Source organism: Condylura cristata, unplaced genomic scaffold (genome assembly GCF_000260355.1).
Source record: "Condylura cristata isolate star-nosed mole 26May11 unplaced genomic scaffold, ConCri1.0 scaffold00004, whole genome shotgun sequence".
In the NCBI taxonomy this organism is placed as follows: domain Eukaryota; kingdom Metazoa; phylum Chordata; class Mammalia; order Eulipotyphla; family Talpidae; genus Condylura; species Condylura cristata.
The window spans coordinates 6,821,606-6,847,027 of record NW_004567105.1 but is presented as its reverse complement, the minus strand read 5'-3'; the positions used below and the strand labels follow the sequence as shown (position 1 = coordinate 6,847,027).

The 25,422-nt window shown below is 53.0% G+C and overlaps 1 protein-coding gene across 1 annotated transcript in view; it reads right to left on the bottom strand.

Moving 5' to 3' along the window:
• Window positions 1–25,416, bottom strand: part of LARGE (like-glycosyltransferase) — a 419,193-nt gene extending 393,777 nt beyond the window's left edge. The window contains exon 1 of the mRNA XM_004675709.2: window positions 25,077–25,416. The gene's annotated coding sequence lies outside the window, so the exon portion shown is untranslated. The remainder of the gene's footprint in view (window positions 1–25,076) is intronic.
• Between the last annotated feature and the right edge of the window lie 6 nt (window positions 25,417–25,422).

Here is a 25,422-nt window from a genome sequence, read left to right as displayed (position 1 = left end):
AACTCATGCGGAAGTGGCTTAAGCTTCTCAGTGCTGTGCTTTAACCCGCTGGGCCACCAGGGAGGGCTGAAATGCACTTCTTTTTATTTGAAGCTCTCTGAAGCCTGAGCAGCTGCAGAGTCAGACTCTCCTCCAAGCCAGCCTCTGTTCAGTCAACTCTGCCATCAATTGAGAACACCTCACACGGGGTGGGCGGGTTCTGGGTCTTTGTTGGGGGGCCCAATGGGGTTCATGAGCAGGGAGGAAAGGAAGCCTCACAGAGGCACTTACAGAAAATGCCAGCATAAAGCATAAGCCGGAGCTGCCAGCTTCCATACAAGGGGCGGGATGTGGAAAGGTTCTCAGCTCAGTGCCAGAGACCCAGTGTGGCTCACAGAAACAGCCTCTGGCCCTGGGGACATGCACCTCCACAACAGGAAGGCAAACACCAGTGACCACAGCTCAGCGCTAAGAGGAAGCCAAGCCCCCGGACACTGTGCACAGCTCTGGGAACCAGAAGGGTCAGCCTGGTCTCCCCAGCCAGGAACACCCCCAGGCTCTCAGGATGAAGCAGAAGCCTGGAGATCAGCTATGAGGGGAAGGGAAGGGCCGGGAGAGCTGGCTTCCAGGCAGGATGTCTGCACTGCTGGGGAAGCAGGACCACGCCTGGGGCCAGAGCCTCCTTCTCCCCGAGGTGGAGATGAGTCTGGTAGTCCCTGCAGACTGGCCAGTCACCAGACTCCAGCTGTAAAGGGAGATCATCACCGTCATTTTGGTGAGGATTCAAAATACCAAATGAATCTATTCAGAAGGAGGTGAAAACACGTACCCGACACTGAACCGGTGCTTAAAGAAATATAATCGCACTAATTGTTCAAAATAACCCGCACACCTCTAAAGAGGTGATTTTATCTCTGTGTCAGATGAAACAACAATGGCTCGGAGAGCTGTTACGGAATCTCGCCAAACTCTCACAGGTAAATGCCAGGCCGGGAGCCGAGTCTCGGTCAGGATGAGCAAGTCATCAGCAAACGCAGGCAGTCACGGTATCATTCTGTTGAGCGTCGGGCTGCCATGGGGTGTTTCAAATTTATTTCTATCTGCAGGAGAATTAGGTCTACTCGAGAGGTTCGTCATCCCGGGGATAAGCCAGCTGTGCCAGGCAACAACTTCTCAAGTCACTTAAGACAAACTGAGCCGTGATTCCTCTGCTGTACTGCCTCCATTTTCCTCAAGCTGTAACGGGGCCCCAGGAAAAGGGGAGGTTCCAGGGTCCCTGCCCCACACAATGGAGGGTGGAGCTGAACGGGGAGAAGAATCTGGAGAGGAGACTGAAGAAGGAAGTTGGGTGGAGGCCAGAGGGAGGCCTGAGGGGCTCATGGAGCAGAGACAGGTGAAGAAGCGGCCCTTGTTTCTTGGCCCTGGACTGGCTGAAACAGAAATGGGGGAGAGACCCATGGGGAGGTGACCAAGGCAGTGTCTATCTTGATTTTGATTGTGCTCTTGTAACAGGGGGGTCCCTAGGAAAAGGGGAAGTTCCAGGTTCCCTGCCCCACCCAGAAGGAGGGTGGAGCTGAGCAGAGAAAAAGAAGAGAAGGAATGAGGAGAGAGAAGAAGAGGAGGAGGCAGGATGGAGAAGGAGGAGACCTGAGGAGGCCACATGGAGCAGCAAGCATGTGATGAAGAAACCGGGCTTATTTACTGACCCTGGGCTGGTTAAGGAAGATGTGGGTGAGAGACCTATAGGGAGGTGACTATGGCCGTGTTTATACTGATTTTGATTTTGCTCTTTTCCTCCCATATTTGTCTGGACATTGCTGACCCTTTTCCATGGGTCCCGGCCAGAAGGTGCTTTCATCTTGTGGCAGCTTTCAGGCCTTGCTTTGGGCCAATCCCTTTTGGGTTGACTTTTGCCCACGAGGGGATGGGTCACTTCAGGTGTTTGATTTAGACATTACATTCTTTGTCTTCTGTATTTTATACTCACTGTATTAAAGTCCCTTTTCATTAAAGTTTTATATGTTTTGTCTTGTTGTGGCGGATGGCAGAATCCGCTTAGAACAGGCAGGTTTGGGGCTTCAGGGATGTCCCTCTCTCCCTGTCCCGTAACAGATTTGGTGTCCTGGAACACTCTTTCCTCCCAGACTTGTCTGGCCATTTCTGACCCTTTTCCATGGGTCCCCACCAGAAGGGGGTTTAGACTGTGGCAGCTTTCAGGCCTTGCTGTGGGCCAGTCTCTTTTGGGTGGACTTTGACCACGAGGGGAGGGGTGACTTCGGTGTTTGATTTAGAAACTATATTCTTTGTCTTTTCTGTATTACAAACTCACTGTATTAAAGCTCCTTTCCATTAAGAGTCTTACCTGTTTTGTCTTGATGGGACGAATGGCAGAACCTATTTAAAGCAGGCAGGTTTGGAGGTTCTGGGGTGCCCCTCTCCCTGCCCCGTAACAAAGTGACAAGAGGGAATGAAACCACAGAGCGAGAACAGGCAGGAGGCTCCGCCGGTGCTCTCTCACCCCAAAGTCAGAATCCACCCTCCTGTCCCAAAAGCTGCTGGTCACCACCCAGGAGCACCCCAGTATCATGTGAAACCTGTTCCCCTACAGGGAAGGCAAGGTTTGCCAAGCAAAGCTGACCACTGCAGAATGGCAGAGGGCAGCTTTATCCCCAGGGGCACTGACTTCACCAGCCAAAACAAGGCCTTGGCCGGTGACTGGAGGAGCAGTTTCTCACCACCCACCAACTCTGAACGTTCAGCTAGAGGCTTGACTGTGCGGCCCTCACAGTCTCAGCAACACGCTTTATCTCAAGGTGGCAGTTTCTGGGGGCTGGAAGGCCAGGCACCCCAAAGCGGGGGGGAGGGAAGGAGCGCTCTCTCTCTCACTGCCCGGTTCCCATTCTCAGCTTCTCTTGTCAGTCTGCCCCAGCACCAGCCGCACCAGGGCCGGACCTGCGTGCGGTTTCTGAAACACACGGCGCCCTGCAGGGAGACGCGTGGCCTCCCGCTAGCCCAGACTCCACACTCAAGGCTCACTGCAGCCTCGCAGATTCTGTCCCCCCCGGAGTCTCCCGAATACCCAGGCGTGCCCCCGACATCCGCACCGCTGACCATGCTTCACTGTTTAAGCAGAGTCAGCCCAAGAACCAACCAGTCTCCTGAGCAGCATCTGACTTCCACTTGGACCCAAGTGAAGCCCTTATTAGTCCCTTTGAATAGTGATTCATCTGTCTGCCTTCACCCACATGGCTGTGAGCACCTCGTATGTGCAAAGCACCCCGCTAGGAGCTGGCTGCGGTGCCAGCGTGCCCGGGCAAGGCTCACTATTGATTCGGGCAGACAGAAAGAGTCCCGGACCCCGCCGCGTATTTTTCAGGCTTTAGAGTTTTCTCGGTGAACCAGGCAGGCAGGCACACCAGGCAGAGAGGCTGGGAGGCAGGGAGGCAGGCAGGCAACCGAGCCTCCCAGCCCCCCACGAATCCTTACGCTCTCTGGGGTTCTCACGTGTGCGCCCTCATCACCTCTTCTGTAACCATGCTGCTGACCTCTCACCGACGCCGCTGCCTCTGGGCTCAGGTGGGCACCCTGCTCCAGGTGTCCACTATCAGGCAGACAAAGGGGAAGGGGGAGGCAGAAATGTTTACGGTCTCTTTAGGTCTGGGCTCGGAACCAGCATATCACCAGCTCCTCCTGCTGCAAGTTAAGCCGACTCACATGGTCGCACTCAAAGCCCCAACTTGCAGAAAGGAGCTGGGGTCTCTGGGTAGGGATCTGGGGTTGGAACGCATTGCACAAGCCTACCCGCACGCCAACACCATGTCGCGTCCACCTCGGAGGTGCCTCACTCATCCTCAGGCCCTGAATGAAGGGAAGAAGGAATGGGTCCCAGGTAAATGTCAGAGCCCTGTCAACACGCACACGACAGTCTACCAGCAGCCACTCTGAACCCCAAACCTGGTGCAACAGTAACGCTCTCCTTCCATACTGGTTTGCTACGAGTTCCTAGCCTCCGCTGTACTTGGGCTGGAGAGGCAGAGTTTTGTCAAGGCTGAGCATGTGTACACTCTTATTTTTTCATGGATCTCTGATTATAAAATAAACCAGCAGAGCCGTCCACACATGTGGGAGCCCATGTGGGAGCACACACACAGCACACCCTCTCCCTGTAAAAAGCAAAATGCCACGCTGCTTAGCATACTCGGGGTGAGGGAGGGGGTACAAATGGAGAAGGTGAAGAGGTGTCTTGGAATCAAACCGACGGTGGTTAATTTTCATTTAACTACCTCGCTGAGACCCAGGTTCAGCTGAGGTACATTAAAACCCGTGAACTTATGAAATGATGCATTATTGAAGCAACAGCAGGGGAAAGGGTTTGGCTTAGGAGACATAAAAGACTAAAGCCTGAGGAAGTATCATTTTTCCATTATAAGGCAACTGCTAAAAAAAAAAAAAAAATGCATTTTAATTGAGAAAGAGACAGCTGCTCCAAGAAAGCAGGTAAGATAAAATTAACCCCGAACCCCCCCCACCCCTGCAGGTCCTTCCAGGGCTCCAGAGAAGGAGGGTTCCTTCCCCGCTCTGGGCCCCACTGACACCAGGTCCAGCCACCATTTGTTTATTTCCAGCAGATATTTATCGAGAACCGTCAATGTAATGTGGAAGACTTAAGGAGACCGAAATGCCTGCCATCACCAGCTTACAGTCCCATAAATTACACAGCTTGCAACAGGAATCCTTAAGGGGGAGAGGAGCAGACTCAAACAGGGTGGAGTTAACACAGAGCTACAAATATAAATAAGGTGAAAAGCAGGTTGTTTCACTTTCCTGTCTGAGCTTGGGCTTCCAAAAGCTGCCTGACTCCATCGACAAAGGAAGTTGTTCGTGTACAGGGCTCAGGAGGCCCTGTGGCCTAGCAGAAGCAGGTGCAGGCGCTCTACCCGTCAGGTGTTTAAACCTAGGGCCTCTCATCATTTAAACCCCAGATCTGACCACCAGTCCTAAGCAGTCAGCAGAGGAACCCATGCAATCAGCTGGCTGGTGAAGGCGGATGCCTTGCGCTGCTGAGCCGAGAATGCACAGAGGCGCTGGAAGTGCAGGGATGTACAGAATCATGCAGCAGACCTCCCTGGCGGCCACCCTGGGGCTTGTTCTCCACAAATCCAAGGCAGTCAGCCCAAGGGTCCTGCCGCCATGCGGGTGGGGCGGGGACTAACACACCGTCCTTAGCCTCAGTGGGCCTCAGTGGGCTCTGTCTCCCATCCCGCCTCCCAGCCTCTGTCTCCTGCAGAGCTTGGAGCCCAGAGAGCACCTGCATCCCAAATCCACAGCAAGATACTTCTGGAGTAGGGCCTGGGCATCTGTGGGTGTGCGCGCCTCCCAGGCGCTTCTGATGGACAGCCAAGGCTGAGCACCACTTGGGACCCCCAGTGTCCCCACCAGAGCTGCCCACCCCAGCCAACCCCCCATTCCTCACCACCCAGCTTTCCCTCCCTGGTGCAAGCTGAGGGTTCCGCTGCAACCCCCCCCCCCCACATGATCCCACTCCAGCCCACCAGGAAGGGAACCAGAAACCTTCAGGTGCGTGATAACACCATTTCCCAAGCAAAGCTGGAGTCAAGCTGTTATAGCGCTGGGCTTCTGAGAGGCAGTGAGCCCTGGCAGGTGGAAGACACTACTGGGTTCTGTCCTGGCTCCGACATACACAGGCTCCTTGTGGCCTTGCGGAATGATGACCCCACCCACCCAATTTCCTGTAATGTGGGCACCATGAACAGTGGGGCTGGTGGAAAGACACGGTGCGCGACACCACTCAAGGGCTTGACATGTAGCAGGTGCTAAAACATGGTACGGCTCTAATTAATATATAATTGTCAGTGCTGGTCCAGAAAGGTTACATATATACCAACATCAAACATTTGGGGCAACATCATGGTTTATGGGGACAAGAAATGGGGCAGGAAGACAGGACTGGGGTTAGGCCACTGCATTAAAAACGCCTGATCCTGGGCCCTCCCTGGTGGCACAGCAGGTTAAGCTCAGCACTAAGAAGCTAAAGCCACTTCAGCATGAGTTCGATCCCCGCCTGTCCCGGAGGTGACCCACTTGCGCGCCAGACCTCTCCTGACCCGCCTGCTGCTCCCCTCAGCAGTGTGCTTCGTCAGTCGGCCTGTTCTGCTCCCCACTCTGTCTCTGGTGAAGGCTCCCACAGCCCCTGCACCTCTGGTCTGTACCCCAGTTCTGTATATATAAATAAATCTTAAAAAAAAAAAAAAAAAAAGAACTCCTGATCCTGAAAACACGGGAGAGAACACACTCCTCAACCTGGAAACCAGAAGAGAACAGGAAGGTGGGAAGAGGATGAAGTGACCCCCATGAGGCAAGTTAAGTGAGCACAGCAAAGAGGAAGGCAGCCTTGCCTCACACTCGCCTCACACCCCCGAGGCCAGGGAGGAAGAAGAAGCCACAGGTGAGGGGTGGACAGTGACGGGCGACAGCAGGCCAGTCTGCTGCCGGGCTCTGGATTTGCATCTTCTGCTGGTGAGCGATGGCCACAAAGTGGCAGCTGAAGACATCACGTGTTTGTTCTCTCGTGGCTCCGTGGCACGGCTCGGACTCCTGAGACTGCAATCAAGGAGGCCCAGGGGTGTCCTCCCAGCTGCAAGCTCCCTCAGGGGCTGACCACCTGCTGGGCTGAGGGCTCAGTGCTGGCTGGCGGCTGGGGTCCCCTCAGCCCCTCCACGCCACCCGCAGGCCCTGCCCACACTGGCTCCCAAGCGAGCAGCTTCCTCAAGCAGAGTGAAGCCTCTGCAGCTGGGCAGCTGGCAAATGCGACCACAGGGGACAGTCTGTCAGCTCCCCTATAGTCCACCAGTTAGAGCAAGTCACCCGCAGGGATGCCACTCCCCCAGAAGGGACCTCGCAGTGGGGATCACACTGGTTTCATTGTGGGAAAATACATATAACTAACGGAATGCACCATTTTCACCCTTTTTAAGTGAAGAATTCAGTGGCACAGATACATTCACACTGTAGCACAGCCTCTAGAATTCTAACATCTAGACCGAGAGACTGCCCCAAATGTTCGACGCTGGTATATAAACGCTTTCTGGACTGGCCTGCCATCTCCAGAACTTTCCCAACCTCCCAGGCAGGGCCCCCACACCGATTAAAGTTAACTCCCAGCCCCTGCTCCAGGCCGGCATCCACCTGCCTGTATGACCTTGACCTCTCTGGGTACTGCTGAGAAGAATCACACGGTATCTCCTCTCGTGTCCGGTTTATTTCACTCCGCCTCCCGACTTCAAAGTCCATCCACACACACCATAGCAAGCATCAGAATTTCCTTCTCCCTAAGGCTGAATGACACTCCACCGTGAGAACATTCCCTGGCCATTCACCCACCGATGCAGACTCCGGCCATGTCCACATTTTCACTGCTGTGAACCTGGGTGTGTAGGTCTTTCATGCTCCTGCTCTCCCTGGTCAGGGCAGATGCCCAGAATGGAGTCACTGGACCACAAGGTTCCACCGACACCTTGCAGGCCAGTGTGTGTCCATAGGGGTAGCGTGGCTTGGGAGGTCGTGAAGACAGGACAGACTGAGGAGCGATGTCCGCAGCACCTGCTCCCCCATGCTCCTCACCTTGCTACGGTGTGCAAACAGGTGTCTGCAGCCCCCACCTGCTGGGGAACCAGGGATGCGGGCCCCCTTCCCATGCCTACATGATTTTGCAGATCATTCTGTTTTTTGGGGTTTTTTTGTTTTGTTTTTTATGCATACAGAACTGAGGCACAGGCCAGAGGTGCAGGGGCAGTGAGAGGATTCACCAGAGACAGAGTGGGGAGCAGAACAGGCCGACTGACGAAGTAGACTGCCGAGGGGAACAGCAGGCAGGTCAGGAGAGGTCTGCCGCGCCCTGTGGGTCACCTCCGGGGCAGGCGGGGATCAAACTCATGCTGAAGTGGCTCTAGCTTCTTAGTGCTGTGCTTTAACCTGCTGCGACACCAGGGAGGGCCCTCTGTGTGTGTGTGTGTGTGTTTTATTATTTATTTCTGCATACAGAACTGGGGTAGAGGCCAGAGGTTCGGGGTGGTGAGAGGCTTCACCAGAGACAGAGTGGGGAGCAGAACAGGCAGATGGACGAAGTACACTGCTGAGGGGAGCAGCGGGCGGGTCAGGAGAGGTCTGTTGAGCCATGTGGGTCACCTCCGGGACCGGGGACAGAAACCGCACTGAAGCAGCTGCAGCCAGCCTGCAGGGTTGCACCCTACCCTGCTGCCCCACCAGGGTAGCCTCATTCTGTGTTTTAAAGGAGCCTTTTTTGTCCGCTGTGCGTTTTTTGTAAGAAGGAAAGTGTGCCTTGTCTCTTGGTCGCCAGAAAGCTCAGAGAGAAAGCAGGGGTCCCGCCAGCCCTGCCAGCGTGGATGCCCCACAGCAGAGGGCCTTCCCTGCGGCCCCGCTGATGCACAGCCCCCCAGAGGTCCTCCACCTGAGCCCTGAAGCCAAGTCCGTTCCTTCTGAGAACCTCCCACCCGCTCCCCCTGACTGCGCTGGAGCAGTTAACTCCCCACGATAGTTCACGAAAGCAAAACCCTTGGGACTTATTACAGCAGACAGACTAAGGGTGCTTCCTGCTGCCCCAGGGCGCAGTCCAAAGAGGGAGGCGGGCTGGACCCAGGCGGCCCCTAAGTGAGCAGGACAGTGCGGTGTGCCGGGAACTCACAAGGGCAGCGAGGAGACCCTTATCTCCACCCACCCCATCTCAGCCCGGGAAGGTGACATCAGAGGGGAATGCCAATGAGGCCGGCCGGCTCTCCAGACAGCCCAAATCGGGCGCTTTATTACGGAGTCTAAGTGACTGCAAACAGGCCATTATCAAATCTCTTCAGTGACAAAGCCCCGTGTGGAAGGGGACAAATAAAAATAAGTACATTAAGCACAATAAATCACAGGACCTGTCGTGGAAGCCCATTATCCCTGGAGGATTACGGGGCTGTTTTCCTCCCTGCCTCTCCGCTATTGGATCCTGGCTTCCCCATCATTGTTTTAATATTGCAGCCATTACTCTCTGTGCCACGAAGAGCCTGCTGTTTCGCTGTAGTTCTGGGTGGCAAGGGCATAATTTGTTTTATGATTTGCTTGGGAGGGTGGCTGTTTTATATTCATCTATAAAAGATACATTCAATAATCGTGGCAATGAGACCCCACTTCAAAAACGAGACCTGACCCCATCATTCCTTCCAGCATTCATGTGGCACAGCTACACCTCCCAAGTCCCCAGCCATGACCAGGAGGACGGACCAGGTCATACCATGGAGGGGGGGCTCAGTGCACATTAAGAGCTTCAAACAACCCAGTGGGGCCCAGTGAACCCCGTACAAGCAGCCTGGGCTGGGGGGAAACATGAGCGACTAGGAGTCACAGCTTCCAGACTTTACCACCGAGTTGGCGTGTGGCTGAGCAGGTCCTTGCACCTCCTGGGCTGACATGTCCCAATCTATGGAAGGAACCGGTTGGTCTCTGCCCTAGTTAGTCCTCAGCAGCAGAGGAAGAAATTCAAGCCACAAGAATACTTACATTTTCTCCTCCTTCTCGGCAGAATCATGGCAAGATTCATCTGAAGGTGAAGCCAACCCATCATGGAAGTGTGCAGTAGTGTAATTAATCTCCCACCTCTTCTCCCGTGTACACAGAGCAACCCTCCCACCTGCCCCCTTGCACCCCAGGACAGCTAACGGCAAACACCATCAAGTCCCTGCCTAGTTTTAGCCACAGAGAGCGAGTGGAGGGACAAGTACTGAGGACAAGCTGGGTCACTGCAGGCCCCAGTGACGTGTGTGCCCATCAAAGGTGACCCAGGCCAGGAACCTCCTTTGCTCTTCTGCGAGGTGGCTGCTGTGGCCCCCACGTGACAGGCAAACGCCAAATGTCCTCCCAGCACACCCTCTTAGTGGCCTCAAAACCACACCATGCAAAGTGCACTTTTGAGCCAGGAAGCCACCTAATTGATCCCAGAACCTCATCAGTCATCCGAGAGGTCTCATCCAATGATACCCAGATCTCAAAATACTCTATGGAAGACTCAAATGCAGAAAGTGCTAAGCTCTCCCAGGTTAAAACAGGGCTGGGTTTCATGGCTCATCAAAAGTCTATTGAGCAATCTCTTGAGAGAAGGTTAAAGACAAGTCCTTTTCACAAAGTGATGCTTCTGGCTTTGCAAATTTTGGTGTCACAATCTAATATAGATAGATGAGATGGAGATATAGATAGATGATAGAAAGATGATAGGTAGATAGACAGATGGATAGATGGATGGATGGATGGATGGATGGATGGATGGATGGATGGATGGATGGATGGATGGATAGATAGATAGATGGACAGATGGTAGCTTTCAGCCTAGGATGCAGGCGGCAGGTGGCCAGGGAGGTGAGTTTGCCCACAAATAGGTCAACGAGACCCTGGAGATGACCTACATGGGTCAACAAGGCAGGTCACCAGAAATGAGGGCGCCATGCAAGAAGGGTCTGAGTGCCCTCCCTTCAGAGCCCAGCACAGGCCTGGCACACAGGACCCACAGAGGGGCATCCACTGAATCAGTGAGTGCAGGGATGTTCCCAGCCCAGCGACACCAGCGACCCTCAGCCCCTGAAAGGCGGTCCAGCTGATGAGAATGACTCCAACACCTGTTCGGGAGAGACCTGTGTTCCCTCTGGCACCGCCAACATCTCGGAGAATATGGCGATGCCCATCCCACCAAGCTGGGCATGCAAGGAAGCTACAGCCACGGGTCTTTTTTAAATGTTAGTTGAGGGGCTGGAGAGCTGGCTCGGGTTTGGATGTTTGCTGTTTGTTTTTTTTTTTTTTTTTTCTTACTGCAGCGAGTTATGAGAAGCTGGAAGAGAAACACATTCTGAACACATTCTTAGCCTCTGCCCCAGGGAACCTCTTCTGAATATCAAAATAGAACTCATGAAAACAAACCAGGAAAACCACCCCATTCTCGTGAAAGATTCAATAGTTGGGAGCCACAGCTTGGGACTGATATGCAAATCTCAGCTCCCGGCAGCAGTGAGTGGCCAGCAAGGCAGGGCACATGCCCCTCCCCCTCTGCGGGACACAGCACTGGCCAGCCTCGGTCCACCTGCGGACCAGCCACCAACTTGCTCCCAGATGCAGTGCACATGGCTCAGGTCAAACAGCCACACTTCCCACAGGACATTTAATTGAAAATTCACCCAGGATACACCGAGCCACAGACCCAAGTGCTCAGCAGACACCACCCGCTGGGGAGGCCTTCCACTGTTGCGCGGACACTGGCGGTCACCCAGGGGCACTGTCCAGAGTGCTCTCCCCCAGGACCTGCACCTGAGCCTGACTGGGGGTGCAGGTGGGAACAGGGTCGGCCCTTGTTTTTCGGAGAAGGGAAAATAAAGCTCGTGGGGTTAGTGATGGGTTCTCAGGGTCCTTGCAGACAACAGGAACTGGCCCCAGGACTGCAGATGTGACCTGAATTAAAAAGGGTCTTTCCAGAGAAGTCAAGTGAAAATGAGGTATTAAGGCGGCCTGTGTCCTTATAAAAGGGGGTACAGGGGGGACCAGGTGAAGTCGCACCGGAAGATGCACCATGAATGTGCTCTTCCTACAGGTCTCACTTAGCTGAACATTCTCAAGAGTCTCCCCACTGCAGCACCTATCACCACTTCTTGCCTATTTATGCCTGAATAACATCCTCCGGGATAACAGGTTTATTTTATTTTCAAGGTATAAACAGATCGATACATGGCAATAGCATCATCGGTATCTGGTATCGACAATCTGTTATCTACTACAGCTTCAAGTGCCATGGGGCAGACACAAAGTCTAAGCTCGGGTGGAGGAATAAAAAATGGAAACAGAAACCAGTCTTTAGATGCTAGTGCTGACAAAGTTCAAGATGAGGTAAGGAATTCTTAAAAGACAAAGATAAAACAAACCCATCGCAGACATTCACAGGCATGTCCTCTCTCATGGTCTGCATGCACACACGTTCTGTGATGGAGGAGGAGGCTTCTCGACACTAAGAATGCTATGGGCTGCCAGCAAACTCAGGAAGGGAGGTGTAAAGAAAGCAGGCTCTGCTGACACCCAGAAATACCTGGCTACCTGGAGGTTGGGCTGGAAGCCTCCAGGGCTGAGCCATGCACCTGGTTTGTGGCCTCAGGAAGAGCAGCACAGACCCCTCCCACGGGGGAGGAAGTGCCTGTGTGGGGAGTGAGCAGTAACAGCTGCCCCATGCAACCCCAGACTATTCTCAAAGGAGACACTCTGCAGCCCTGTCGCATGCTCCACGCTGCGCTGTCGGGAAGGGTGGCACCATGTGCTGGGGCTTTTCGGACTTCATCCTCCCCAGGTGACGGAGGAGCTTTTTAGCTATGCCCTGCAGCAAGCAGCTGGCCAAAGCACGGACTCTTAAAAGTTTCCGGGTGTTCAAACAGCAAGACCGGGGAGAAGCGAGGTCTGGGATTTTGCCATGAAAAGGCTGCAATTTGACAAGCTGCTCCTTGCTCCCCACATCTTTTCAGCTGGGATGTGCCACTGCAAACATGCACACAGCAGACAATGAGCACATGAGCCGTATTAAAACAATAATTAACACAGGAGCGAGAACAATGGCAACTGCTTGGCAAAGGAGGATAATGGACAAGTTTGTCATCGAAGAGCATGAAGATGAGCTCTGAGTATGAATGGAACGTGATTTCTGACACAATGTGGCCTCCAGTGCTGTGGACTATACGGACTCACGAAACCCTCCGCCTGCCTATGCTGGCCCGAAAGACCAGTGGGGTGACGAGTGTCTCACACCAGCCTGGGCACTGCTGAGCCTGCAGCCTCACCACAGAGACCCTGGCAGGCAGTATCGAGCCCACCGGCCTTCCTCCGCCTCCTGTCAGAATCCTGCCTCGGCACAGTCTCCTACCCAATCCCCCAAAAGTGGCAGAACTCTTCCCAACCAAGGTCAAGGGTCAGGGCATTTCAGGCAAGGACCAGGGACTTCCGGGGAGTTGTGACTGTAACGGCACAGGCAGAGAGAGCTTCAGGAGCAGAGAGGCAGATTCTCGCTCTCCCATCACGAGCGTTTCTGGAAAACTTGTAACTCTGCCCTGAGCAGCTTGTCTTCTCTCTGTAATAGGAAGAAGTGCGCCCAGGTAAGAAACTCTGCATCAAAATCACCAGCCTTGAAAGCTTGTATTTGCAGAGGTGATGCTGTTACTAATTTGTATTTCAAAAAGGGTTTATAGGTTGTTTTTCAAAATGTCACCCAGGCAGCGCGTTAAAACAACAGCGTCCCCTGAAACTCAGGTGTTGAGTCTTGACATCCAGATCTAGATAGCATGGCTGTGCAGGAGACAGGGCTATAAAGAGGCCTCTGAAGTTCAATGGGGCCACCACGGGGAGTCTGGTGACCTCAGGAGGAGATGAGGACACAGATAGTAGCCATTGGGGAGCTGACAGCCATGTGGACAAGACATGGGAAGAAAACATTCATTGGCAAGCCAAGGAGAGAGGCCTCAGGAAAACCCTGATCTTGGCCTTCCAGCCTCCAGAACCATGACGAGATCCCCTTCTCTTGTTAAGCTGACTGGCCTGTAGCACTTTTATACAGCAGCCCTAGCAAGCAAACACAGGTGGAAAGATACCTGTAACAAATGATCTTAAAAAAAAAAAAAAAGTTACAAAAAAATCCTAATTCAGAGATGGTCCAGCATTAAGATGGTTAACATTGGGCCTCCCGGATGGTGCAGGGTTAAGTCTCTGCACTGAGAAGCTCTCTACAGCCACTGCAGCACAAGTTCGATCCCCAGGCAGGGAGCTGACCCACAGGGTGCAGCAGACCTCTCCTGTCTCGCTGGCTGCTCCCCTCAGCAGCATATTTCAGTACATCTGCCTGTTCTGCTCCCCACTCTGTGTCTGGTGAATCCTCTCACCACCCTCCATCCCTGCACCTCTGCCCTGTACCCCAGTTCTTGTATGCATCGATAAATAAATCTTGAAAAAAAAGAAAAAAGGACAAAGCAGGGACAACGCTGCTGCTCACAGGACTGTCAGCAAAGCAGGTGCCCTAACAGTAGTGGCTGGTCACGCGCACACAGGACGCGCCCAGCGGGCTTCCAAGGAGATCTGCGGCCAGCGTGCGCCAGGGCCAGTCAGTGTCCCTGCTCAACACTGCGAGTGAGCACTGGCGTTGCCAGCTTCTCCTCGGGAAGCACCCCTTCCACTCTCGGTGCCATCCACACGGGACGGGTCCACTCGCCTCTGACGAGCACCAGGGGTGTGGTCTCAGCCCCTCCAGCCAGATCAGGACCAGATGGAAGGAAAAGATGGGGCTTCTTCACTTGCGAAGGCGACATGAGCAGGACAGAAGCCAGGGCCTCCGAGGACCATCTGTGCCACCCCACCGGGGCGCGGCCCGAGGATGGAGTCAGCGCAGAAGAAAGCAGAACCAAGGGGCAGAGCAAGGAGCCTGGGCGCTGCCTGAGGGCCTGGACCCAACTGTGCCTGACACTTTATTTCATCAGTGACTTGAGCAGGCTGAGTCCATGTGTAAAATTATTCTCATCATTATTGTTATCGCTGCTGTTTAATGTCCATGTGAACCGGGCTCCTGTCACTGGTGCCTGGGCCTGGTGCGGAGGCTCTGGTATTCACGACGTCCAGATTCACATAGCAGAGTTTCATCAACATGTAAAGTATATTTACATTGCACTGAAACCCCATGTCATTTCAAGGGTGCTCAATTCAGGATGCTTAATTCACACTAGGACCTCTAAGAGACACGGATGTCCCTGAAATTCCATGAAAAAGAATCTTGGCGTGCAGCAGAGCTTGTGGTGCGACCAGCTTATGAACGGCCCCCTCCGACCTCAGGATCGCAGGCAGCACAGGGCAAGCATCTTTGGGCTTCGCTGAATTCTGAAATTCTGAAAAACTGGCACTACCTTGCCTATTTTTAGACTGATGTCTAACGTTTTCATCAGAAGCTAGAGCATTTCAAGGGGTATCATTCCACGCATATTGTAAACATGAACATTTTAAAATAAAACTTTCCCATCACATTTTCACATGACGTGTAGGAATCTGACACCCATCACTCATTTTAAATATTCAAGAGCTAGTGATTTTTCAAGACTTGACAACTTTTACATGATTCCTTTGCGCAAGAACAGGCGCCCAGACACCCGGGGAAGAGACAGGAGAGGGGCAAGATGCAGGGGTGCTTTGTTTAGGAGGGACCCACACACCAGCTCTGTGTGACTCCTCGTCTGGAGGCCCCTCGAGGCTTTACTAACCGAGCAGAGCCACAAGCACCGAGCACCAGAGTCAGGTCTGAGTCTTCATGCTGTGGGCAGGACGCATGGGCAAGGGGTGGGAGGAAACGCCACATACCTGCTGGGCCTGGACATCTCCAGGGCACGGTCTCCTGTATCCCCAGGGCATGCGGACTCCAGGGCCAAGATATCTGGGCTAGTGGATTGTGGAGCAGCGATTACAAAGAAATATTCTGGGGATAGAACTGGGCTCCAGTCACTGGCCTTATCACGTGGGCAAGGTACAGCGGCCGTGAACTTCAGTGTTCTCACCTGTCCATGCAGCTGCCCAGTACGGAGGGCCGTGGTGAGCCTGGCTCTCCAGCAGAAAGCAGCAGCCGGTCATGGGAACTGACTGTTACCACCCTTATCGTGGTTATTTGAAATACTGTTCAGCAGGGCCTCCCTGGCGGCACAGGGCTAAAGTCTCAGCGCCATCGAGCTATCGCCAGCCTCTGGGGCACAAGTTCGATCCCCGGCCAGAGAGCTGACCCACGTGGCACAGCAGACCTCTGCTGTCTTGCCTGTTGCTCCGCTTTGCTCCCACTCTGTCTCTGGTGAATCCTCCCACCCCTAACCCCCCATCACACCTCTAGCCTACACCCCAGTTCTTTTCTGCAAAATTAAAAAGCTCCCAAAACATGGCCTTGGGGGGGGGCTAGAGGGCAGCTGTCTGCCTTTCACTTCCCTGCAGACTTTCTGAGGATCCTGAATAGGGTTAAAAAGAGACAGAAGGTGGTCCCCTCCTCACCCCAGAAAACCATCTGCTGTTTTTCCAAGCACACCCACCCTAAGGGGTGAAGAGCAAGGAGTGGGGGAACACTGGAGAGAAGCTCTAGATGACGGCACCAAGGACAGCAGAGAGTCCTAAGCACTTTCCGTGTGCTGGCATGACACACACATTAACAGACTTCAGGAGCTCAAGTTTGGAGGGAAAGAGCCAGGGTGGAAGGTCACGAATGAGTTCGGGATTGGTGATACGTGAAACAGGAGTTGAGAGAAGACAGACTGCAGAGCAAGACAAGAGCCAGTTCATAACCAGCTTTGAGTTTCCTGATGAGAAAGTTGGCTGTTTCCCAATGGCTGATAATCAGTGAAGGTCAATGCGCAGAACATTCTAGAAGTCTTCACTCTTTAAAGATGAAAAGTCAAGTCTATAAGGGATTGGACCATCCCATTTGAAAAAGCCGGTGATCCAGAACGGCTTGCTCTACAATTCTATAGCCGCTCAGAAAGCTCCTCCCCGGGAGGAGAACCAGCACCATTCACGGGAAGAACCTCGCAGGCTTCGATTTTAAGGCTCAGATGTCAAAGCTGCCATCTCTTTGCTTGCAGCGCTACACAGCTGCTTTAGAACTACTCAAGAGGAAAAGAAGAATATTCTGTATTGCCTCCCTCCCCAGGTGCCAGGCTAGGCAGAAGGCTGTTCCTAATGTTCATGTGAACAAACCTCCAAAATAAGAGGCTGGGAAGCTCAGCCACACGGTCGGCCAAGGAAAGGAGAAGGTGCTATTTTCAGAATTAGAGCTAAGGTCACAGGTGAACTTGACTCCAAGAGGAGAATGTCCAAAAAGCCATCTCAGACTTCCACACCAGAAGTCAGAAGCTGCTCTGGGCTTCCGTCCAGCCATGATGGTTCCAGCCCAGTGGTCTTTAGAACTTCCCAGAGGAACCAGCAAAAAGTTCCAGCAAAAAGGCTGAGGCTCGGGACCTCCCAGCATCCATCTCTCCCACTGCACCTTACCCCAAGTAATATTCCTACTACATTCACCTTCCTGGAGCCTCCTGGGCCAGCCTGGCCTCTCACAGCCCACAGCCCCCACCTACTTTGTCTACTTCCTCTCCAATCCTTTAGGAACAGAAACCCAAGTGGGCTCATTCTGAACCCCCAAGCGCATAGGTGTGCACCTGTCCATCAGACATGGCCCGCTCCTGCCCTTGAATTCTTCCATTCAGATTTTAACTACCCTGGACCCAAAAACCCAAATCAAATCCTGCCTCCACTGAGCTTAAGCAGCTAAGTAAACTCCCACCTCCAATTTCCCATCAACTTTCAGCTTCAGTAAGCCACATCATTCGAATCTTCTATTGTTACTTAACTTAGCACACATTTTTTCCAATCTCTCCAATTATGTTCCTGGTGGGCAAGGACAGGAGGCTTTCGACTGCCTTAATAAATGTTTACTGAAGGATCCCATGTGACAGAAGCGTATCAGGATGCTCCCATGGGTGCATGACGGGCGTGATGGAGTCACGGAGCCCCCGAGTTGCCACGTGACAAGCAGGATAGGAAACCTACGCAGGTATATGCACAGCCCGGCAGAAGAGCACAGCTCAGCCTCTGGGCTTTTGGGGGTTGTTCCTCTCTCCCCATATTCTTCCAGCTCCCTTTCACTCAGACCCAGAGCTAGTGTTTCCTTCTTTGTCCCCTGCAAGCACAAGGAAGCACAGTGCCCCTTGCCCTCCATTCTCCCTGACCAAAACAAGGTGACTGGGTCATCTCACCTCGGTGTGTCTCACCAGCCAGGACCTGCACTTAGTAGGCGCTGGTGCTCGCTGGCATAAAAGCCAGGTGGAGGTGGAAGGCGTGAAGGCACAGGGGCAGGAGAGGTGCAAGGAGACAGAGGAGAGAGCAGATAGGGACTTGATCAGCAAAGGGACCAGAGTAATAAGCCCATGGGGAAAGCAGCAATCATAGCCAATAGGGATGGGCTGGAGGTCTGAAGAGGACTCCCAGGGCAGGCATCGAGGCGGAGAAGCCAAGGGAGAGGGCAGCACTGGGACACAGGCCACAGCGCCTGACCGGCAGAGAGCCAGTCCTGGCCCCAAGCTGCACGGCTGAGCCACTGGGCAAGCCTCAGCTCCACACCTGGAGGGGGCGGCAGCTCGCCACCCACCTGCAGGACGGCCGGCCATAGAAGGGAATGGCACAGAATGAGCGAAGAAAAGAGCACTCAAGTCCCTCCCTCCAAGTCCTCCTGACGGCCCCTGTGGACACTGGTCATGCCACGTCATTGTCATGGCCGCAACTTTAGGTTTGTTGTATCTGAATGCTTTGTAAAGGTACGTGCGAGGCAACCTGCCATGTACTTGTGACCAGACTCGGAGCCTGCCAGGCCCCATCACCAGGTAAGTCGAAGTCCCTAGAACCCACAGGAAAAGTCAGCACCAGGTACATGCAGTACTGGAACTTCCTGATCTTTTCATGAAGTCATCAACAATGGTCCCAGGAGAATTCATTCTGCTGATCACAGATGTCCTTCATGTTAAAAAAAAAAAAAAAAAAAAAAAAAAAAAAAAACACAGCTTCCTGATCTCAAGGAGTCAGGCCCAGAAGGACGCTGGTCCTCATTCACCTCTACCCCCTCCCCCCACCCCAGTTCTGAAGACAGGGTCGTCATTCCTCCCCAAAACACGTCCATCTGTGTGGACACAACTACTTAAATGCCCTGCCCTGCCATCAACCCGCCTGTACCTCCTGGCCCCCAAAGCAACCGCAAAGACCCCTCCAGAGGAGAGCTGACATCAGCCAAGGAGGCTTCTGCACAAACAGCACTGGCACAATGAAGACCGAGGCGGCTGTTCTGGAAAGACCGGGGGCGAGGGGAGGGTGTCAGGGTAGCCACAGAAACGTCCACCTTACTCGGGAATAACAAACCTGTTTAGCGCATCCCCAGTGACCCCTATGAGGGACTAACACGGAAGAGTCCAGGGTCCTAGGCTGAATTTAAACTTGAAAAAAGAGGGAAAAAACGAGGAAAGAACGCCACATGCCTGTGTCCTGCTCACATCTGCCTAAATTCTGATGCCACCGTGCAGTGCTGGAACAATCGGCCAGCCCTTTTCCCAATTGACCTTGGTCCCGGGACAAGCACTGAGAGAAGCTCTCCCCGCAGAGGAATCCCTCCATCTGTGTTTGCTGCCCCTCCAAAGCCCAACCCATGATGTCACGAAAGAAGCTAAAATTATGGGCAAGGCCACACGGTCCCTTCTTGCCCGCCCTGTGGTTAGAGGCAATGCCAGGTGGCCCCAAATTACTGCGAGAGCCTCCCTCCAATGCCTGATAGTTCCTCTGATTCCTAGAACAAATTCTCTTTTGGGAAGTTTCATAAGAGAAAAAGGAAGGACAACAGAGTTCAGAAACCTGGGTTGGGAGGAAGGGCGAGCCAGCAGGGAAGCATGATTGCAAGGCTCTGTCTCACAGACCTCGGCTCTACCATAAACGGAGGCAAAATAGAGAGACACCATGTTTCAGCAATTCTGGAAACTCTGAATGCTGGAAACTTCCACAGTGAGTCTTTAAACCACTGCTGAGTCTGATCTCAGAGGAATATGGGAGGCTAGTGAAGGCGGCAGTGCCAGGGGTCCTTTGCATCGTGATCTCCAGCAAGAACTAGAGGCAAACAAGCAGTGTTTGTCAGCCCCAGCAGTGATACTATGGCAGGAAAACTGTGAGAGACTTCTAGCTCAGACCCCTTGGAAGGTAAACCCAGTGAGACATTTGCTAAAACATTTTGCAAGTTTATATTGGAAAAAAAATCCTTGGTTTTATGTAACAGGAGAGGCTCCCAAAAGCATTCATCATGATCAAGTTAATCAAATAATACAATAAAGGAAGGAGCTATTTAAAAGAGGCTTGCTATGAATCCCTTTTGTAAATTAAAAATCCTTTTGCACCGCAAACAAATGCTTATCTGAAATTATTTGCTTTCAGGTTTTATAAGCCCGTTGTCCTAAAATCAGGTGCCCCTATACTTCGCTGAAATACTGAAGTCACAATGCAGCAAACCTTGCACTTCCATTGCAAGTACTCAAATCTCCTCTTGCCAAAAGGCACTGCTATCTGAGCAGGAGGGATATGCCAGTGGGGTAAGGAGCCTTCTTCCCGGAAACTGGAGCCATCACCTGAAATGGGTTTGCCTTTGTCCTGACCTGTCCTTCTCCACAATTGCTTTCCTGCATCTACTTTTCTTTTAAGCATCCCTATCTCCAGACTCGCCCTAGGAGGTACCACTCCAGCCGAAAGAAAGGGTGCTCTTGGCAGTGCAGGCTTTGCTCCCCTCAGCTTTTATCTGCTTAACTTGGAATCAATTAAAATTTTCAGCACTGCTTTTTACCAAAAAGTTCGCAAATAGCACTCAGCGCTCAAAGAATAGTCAAACATTCCTAAACCAACAAGTTTCCATCATATGTGAGATGTGGGCAGGGAAGAGCCGCTGGGAATGTGTGAATATCAGAGATGTTCTGGTGAGGTCTGCAGTGACAGAGAATCTACAAGCAGCCAGGCAAAGGCAGACCGTGAGATTCTTCTTCTCTGCACTGCACACTTGCAGGTAACCTTCCCATTTCAGAGGTAGGAAGATGGGAAAAGGAAGTAGCGTGAGCTTTGCCACTAACTAGCTTAGGACAGTCCTTTCCCCCTTCAGGCCCCTAAATTCCTAGTTACTGAGCAAGAGAGAGAAGCTTCTTTTACTTTCAATGTCCTTCTGGCTTCTGCTTCTGCAAAACTAAACATATTTGGCCCTGGGGATGGCTCCTGCAGCTGTGATTTTCCACTCTCTCTGATATCCTCTGGCAGTTAGAGTGCTGCCTTCTTTCTCACTACATACTTCCCTCACCCCCCGATCACACACATGTACACATATGCACTCACAAACCCTTCCTCAATGTCACAAATCTCCTCCTTTTCCAGCAGCAAAGTTAAGGCCAGAAATGCACTGTGCCCAATGAAGAAGCTTGTTGCAGTGTTAAACGCGTCCATAACTCAGCCTAGAAGCGAGTCTGACAAAATGGAATTTGGTCTCTCCGAGAAGGATTGCTTCCCCCACGATATCATTTGTCAAGTTCCATTGTCATTTCTCCCACTGCTGCATAATCACATAATGAAAGCCCCAGAAGTAATTCATGTACACAAGAGGGCAGACTTACGGGTTGATAAGGGACCCAGTCTTTATTTACATTGCTAATAGTGTTTTAAAGAACGGGCAAAATGCTATATGTAGAAGGAAAATGGACACAAAAGAAATCTGTTTCTGTTTTTAATAACAATGTGGGATAATCAGCTAGTATTCTTGGATCTTATCCAGCAACCATTCTTGCCACCACTTGAATACAAGGAGCTTGAAGCAAAGGAACAGCCCCCTGCATGGAATTCTATTAAATTATTCCCCTTGGAACACCAGGCTTCCCCCATCCAGAACATCCCAGCTTCCAGCCACACTCGCTGCTGAGCCTGTCCAGCACACACGTGTACACTTTCAGGGTGTCACACTGTTCTTTCTGTCTGCATGCCTCTCCTTTCTACCGCCTGCACACTCAAACTCGTCCTCTGAACAGATGTGTGTGCTCAAGCTCACGTTCCCAGCAGAGGTCCGATGCCGGTCACTCCCAAAAGACTGTGCAACTTCACCTACCACATAATGGGTATTCACTTCTTATTTGTTCAACTAAATGGAAAAAAGTTCTCCCATCTTCATTCCCAGTGAATGAAGCCTTCCTTTACTGGCGGGTTCAGTCTGGCCACAGAGGCCCAGAAGACCTGAGCGCCCCTCAATGTCTCGTGCTCCCCAGAGGAGAATCAAGACTGTGTCACCACAGTGTGCCAGTGTCAGGGTAACTGAAGCCCTCGGTCCCCTGGGCCCCCCCGTGCTCCCCACCCTCTGAGAATCCCTGGCTGCAAAGACACCGTCACCTTATTCGTGGAAGCTAAGGAAGACCAATACCCACCTCTGCCCTCGGCTTCTCTGAAATACACAAGACTTCATTCATGCCTAGGCACTCTGTTTGGATCTTCTGTGGGTCCAGTTTTCACTAGTTGACGCTCAATGGCAAACACAATAGTATTTTCCCATTCTAGCCTCTTTCCCCTTGACTATACGGCACCTTTGAGAATCAATCTATCAAGCCTTAGTAGCAGAAAGAAAACGGCTTTATGCTGACCATTTACCCCAGACCACAACGATAAGGCCCCTTAAACTACCAAAGAGGCGCACTGCACAGGGGTAAAGGTCAACCAGACCCCAGGGTTTAGGCAAAGCGAACTCTCCAAGCAGGTTCACAGGCTCCAAACACTGAGTCTGATGCCTTATGGGGGAGCTGAGCCTCTTCGAACCCAGTGAGATCGGAATGCGGGCGACACTTGCCTTTGGGGGGTCAGCCCCTCTCACCACTCCTGCGTGCCCACTTTGGAGTCAGCCTGGTAAAGACTCAGCCCCTGAGGGCAAACCTGGGTAACCGGACCTTCCCTCTTTTCAGCAAAAGAGAACTATTTTCCAATCTTGATGGAAGAAGCCTAGACATTAATGGTTTAATATGAAAAGCACAGAGCACCTATGAGACAAAAATGCAACTCTCTTGTCTGACATTTTGATATCCTGTATGAAGCCGACGGGCATACTTGTGAGGGGGTGACAGTGAGAAATTTGAAGCTTAATGGCGTCCATTCTGGACTCCATCTAGAACAAAAGGGAATGTGATTTCATGAAGACGGCAGGGGACCAGCTCTCCAAAAAAGGAAACAGGGGGCTGTTTTGATGACGAAGCATCAGGGATGAAAGTGAGCACGGTCAGTGCCAAAGGTTGGTGTTCACAGGAGGTTCGAGCTCCCTAAAATGTACAGCCCTCCTACACTGAGACACTCTGTGTCCTTCGAGACTCACCCAACACTGTGCAGTTAACCCGTGCAGAGCTACACAGATGACCCCTCAGGTGGGAGAGGCCCAGGAGGAAGCATGGAATCCCCTCACGAGCGCAGAGTGCAGCCTGCACTGGGTGCTGGAAAGTTCGTGCCTGGGCCGTCAAATGAAGCTTAGCCCTAGCACGGGCGCTTGTGTGGAATAGAAAACTAGTCCCCCCTAGTGTCCTGCCACTGTAGGTGACTCAAGGATGCAGCAGACTCTCCTGCATGGCCAGGCCAGGCCAGCATAGCTCAGGGACCCCAACCCAGAGAGCCAGCGCATCCTCCCCGAGGCACGAAAACACTCCGGGGACCTACAAGCAGATGATGAAGACCTTTCATTTCACTTCCAGGTCCTTCGAGATACGGTTCAAAGGGTGGAGGAATGTGCAATGCACACCTAACAGCCCCCACCACCCCGCAAGCTGCATGAAGGGAGCTAAGCGCCCCCACTTGTTACTGACTTTTGCCCACTGTCCAGGGATCTAATCAGTTCTTTAAAAAGCTCTCTATCCTGGGGGTGAGGCTTTGTACCCCTCTCTTGAAAGCTCACTGAGACCTGAATCTTGGTGACTTTCTGCCTCTCTGTTCAGTGGGTTTTCTTCCCAAGGTGGAATTAGCAGGGCCCCGGCTCAATACTGCGTGTTCTCCTCAAGCAATTTTCAGTAAAGTACTGAAAAATGAAGGTACCCTAAGGGATGTGTGAAAGCTTCAAACCAGTCTGTTGTTGTTTTAGCTCCCGTGAAGACTCAGCATGTCCGGGAGTAATTCATTCATGTCACCCATTGGTGAGAGATGAGAAAAGAAACCACTTGTTCTTTTCCTAATTTAGAATTTCCCCTTATCTTAAGTCTATCAAAGCTGACTCTGGAGGTGGGAAGACAGGAGAGGTGAGGAGAAAAATTAACCTGAGCTGACTGCCTGCCACCACGAGTGAAGAGTGAATGAGCACTTCGGCCTTCTACCCTGTCAGAGGGGAAGTATCTGCATCCGAGTGAGGGGACACTCCACCAGCGCCTCCCCTCAAGGAGGCAGCCCCTGCCGTGTGGGGGCGCCTTACATGAGACCCCCGTAAAACTTCCTGTGACACTCACAGAAAATGTAAGCTGCTATTTCGCTCCCTCGGGAGATCATTTTAATGGACTGAGTGACCAAACTCATGGATTCAGATTTCCACAGAATCTGCTCAGCTGAGGCACATCAGCTCAGGAACAAAAAAAAAACCTCATCCCCACTAAACAGGGTCACCTGGAGGGAGGGATTCCACGCTCCTTCCTTCCGAAGTGACCCATTTAAAACCGGATTGTTCCAGGGGAAGCTCCAAGGCTTAATAAACTTCAGACAGGCAAGGGTAGGCTCGAGAACCCTGCCTTCTGAGGAGGAAAATTCCAAAGAGGCAATAACACATTGAACAGAATAAGGATGCACAAACTTTGGCGTCAGCCGGCCACAAAAGAGTGGAAATGCGTGAACTGTCTGGGTCACTGCTGGTTAGTCACTCATCACCACCAGCAGCCTTCTCCAAGGGGACTGACACTCGGGTTGGGTTTCCTGCCTGCAGACACCGCTGCCACCCAACCACTGTGTCCTGCTGAGGGACTCGCAAGCTGTGGCTGCTCACCCCCAACTCAGCAGACTCTCGGCAGCAGAAGCAAAGAAAAGTTCCTTACAGCACCACGCCAGGAAAGGCAGGTGGGGGCTGCCCAAGAGGTTCCACTCCAAATACAGCAGGTCCCCCCAAAGCACAGGTGCGTACAGCTGAGATGCTGCGGGGAGAAGAGGGGCGGCGCAGGGGCATCACCTCCAGGTGTGACCGGTAACTCCAAGCTCGCTCCGTCGGGAGCCAGGGCGCTAGGGGCGGGGCGGGCTCCAGGACAGGTCCCGGGGACCTCAGAGCCACGGAGGACTGCAATTCCTGGGCTCGGGGTCCTGGCAGCAGAGGGTGTGCCCTAGCTCCCTCCCTCTTCGCCAGGATCTGGAGTACCCGGGGTACCAGCTACAGGTTCGGAGAACTTGTCCAGAGCATCTCACCAGGGCGCCCCCGCGGCGGCTCTCTAGAACCGCGGGACTCTTACCTTGGCCGTGACTGCCGCCAAGCACCGGGAGACCGCGGAGGAGCCGGGTGGCGCCGAGGCGCCGCCGCCTACGGAGCGCAGGGGGTCCGGGCCGGGGCCCCAGCAGGCCGGGTCCTAGTCCGAGCAGCGGTGCCAAGTGCAGACTTCGGGGTTGCCACCGGCTCCAAACGCAGCGGGGAGGGTCCGGGCCGCCCCAGCTGAACACTGTCCCTTCTTCCTCTTCCTCCGGCGCCGCTGCTTGAAGGGGCTCCCTGCCCTCGGCACTCTTCCCAGCCGGGGGTGCCACGCATGGACTGGGGCCTGGGTCCGCCTCGGCTTGGGTCCGGGGTGGGGGCGCTGGGGAGAG